This window comes from Bombus affinis, chromosome 17, assembly GCF_024516045.1.
Source record: "Bombus affinis isolate iyBomAffi1 chromosome 17, iyBomAffi1.2, whole genome shotgun sequence".
NCBI lineage: Eukaryota > Metazoa > Arthropoda > Insecta > Hymenoptera > Apidae > Bombus > Bombus affinis.
The window spans coordinates 34,780-37,500 of NC_066360.1; positions in this window are offsets into that span (position 1 = coordinate 34,780).

Genomic DNA, 2,721 nt, shown 5'->3' on the forward strand with positions numbered 1-2,721 from the left:
GTCTTGATATCGTTCGTGAGTGCTATCCGTAGGACGCGCTGGTCCTGTGAACCTATATGAAGGAGCACGGTAGCGTTGACTATCTCGTCCTTGGTACACCTTTCCCACCTCGCCATCAGGAAGGAACGTAAACGGCTGCTGTAATCTCCCAGGGTTTCACCCTCCAGTCGTGCTTGGTTTTTCATTTTCCATAGCGTCGTGGCGGCTGTCTCTTTCCCACCAAAGCGTGTAAGGAAACGGTCTTTAAACTTTGGCCAAGAGGAAATTTGAGTAGCAGGTACTTGTGTAAGCCACTGCGCTGCCGAGCTTTCTAGAGCGGCACTCAAGGCACAAAGTAGCGCACTGCCTTGCAAAGGTTTTTCTTCCATGATCACGTCAACAGTCGCACACCATGCGGCTGGGTCAGAACCCAAGCTTCCGGGGTTAAAACGCGGAAGCGGCACGATCGTAGATGTTTCACTCGGTCTTTGCTCTCGCGGCTGAGTTATCTGGCGCACGATGGCCATGAGTTGTTCCATCGTTACGTATGGCCCTGATCCCACTTCTGATGTCGGATTAAAGTCAGGATTATGGGGATGGGCGTTTAATGAATTTTCGTTGGAATTAGCCATTGCCGTGATACAATGGGGAGTTTATTAGCACGGGCTTATTAACAAGATTACGCACTAGTGATGATGACCTTAGGTTCGAAACGAATCCGCGGTCACGGGATGGTAAACGTATGTTCTCGCACAGTTCAAGTCTAACTCTTTATTAACTAGAAGTGATGTATTCGCTGGTTGTAAGGTGGCACTGTCATTCGTCGATGAGATCGTACGAAAGAATGAATCTCCGTCTCGACGATGTCGTCGAGGAAAACTATATTGGGTGGGTCTAAGGATATGAGATCCTCGGATTCGTCAAAGAAAGCTTTCTTTCCAAAGGAGAGGGAAATTAGCGCTGTTGCTAATTGGTCGATCTCCATATCGGCGTTTTGAAAGAGATGCTGGCCGCCCTTGAGGGGAGGTTGTTGACGGGGGGCAACGCTCGTGGAGGATAGGTTTCTCCTATCTTCCCGTAGTTGCAACAAAGTCTATTTGACGGACTTCGCTTGACTAAATCTTAAGATCTATAGCGGGTCCTTACGTTAGCTAAACATACGCCACAAAGGCATGCCGACACCCGGCGATCATCTTACCCGAAGGACAAAATCTGCGTGTGGCGGGCCGCGGGATAGAAACTATTGAAGTATTTACTGCCACGTATCGCTACGACTATTTCTTTTAAGGAGAGGTATAGAGTTACTCTGTGCCTTTGTTAGATAAAACGTTCATCCCTTTGACCGCGGCTACGTTCGGCGACTGATTGTCGCCTCGAGCCCAAGCTCATGATCATAAATCTCGAACAATCGGAGCGGCATTCGTTTAATCCAAGTTACAGAGTTGCGGTATTCCCGCGAATCCAAGGAGGAGCTCCGGCGTTCTTTCATCTCCGACATATATATTAAATATTATTTATAACTTAAATTTTAAATTTATATATTATTTATTAATTACTAATTCAATCATTATATTTAATTTAATTAAATTAAAAATTATTTTTTTTTAAAAAATATATATTTCATCTATTAATATAATTTTAATACTTTAAATCTTTAAAATTTTAAATTATTAAATTATTAAATACTTATTAATAAAAATCATTATTAAATTAACATTATTAATATTAAATAATAAAATTATATATTATAAATTTATAGATTATCCCATAAATTTTTTATATAAAAATATAAAAATTTTTAAAATATAATTTTTTATATTCTTTATATATAAATTAAACTTATTTCAAAAAAAACTAGATATAAAAAAATTCGATTAACATTTAATTTCTAAATAAATATTTTAACTTTTTATTCCACAAAAGCATAATTAAATATTTAGCTCTTCTTTTTTCGAGATCATTAAATTTATAAATTATATTAATTAACCCTGATACAAAAGGTACAAAAATTATTTTACTTATTTAATTTTTAAAAAATTCATTTACATTACTTTATCTATTAATTTAAATATTTATTCATAATTTATTACTCAAACAAATAAAAATTATATAATTTTAAATAATTATAATATTTTCAAAATCTTAAATATTAAATTTATTTAATTAAATAAAATTTTAACTTACAAATTAAACCTTTCATTGTAAATGAAATATTTTCGCTTAAACTAAAATTTTATTCTAAAAACATTTTCCAATATTTTTACTATGTTACGACTTATTCCATAAATGAAATTGACGGGCAATTTGTACACTTTTCAAAACTAATTTCAATTTAATTAATTTTATTAAATTTACTATTAAATCCTCTTTCAAATTAATTTTAAAATTTAAATTATCCAAAAAATTAAATTTATTATAATTCATAAATTCTTAAATACACTACATTTTGATTTGAATTATTATTTTATTAAATATTATTAATAATAAATTTTATTTTAAAATATACAACAATATATAAATTTTTTATTTAAGTTAATCTTATCGTGGATTATCAAATTAAACTACAAATTTCTCTAATAAGAATGAAAAGCCGCCATATAATTTAATTTTAATGATTCAACATTTATTTATAAATTAATTATCATTATTTTATATAATAGGGTATCTAATCCTAGTTTAATTATTTATCTTATTATATATATAAATATTAAATTTAATATATTTATAAATCAAATTTCACCT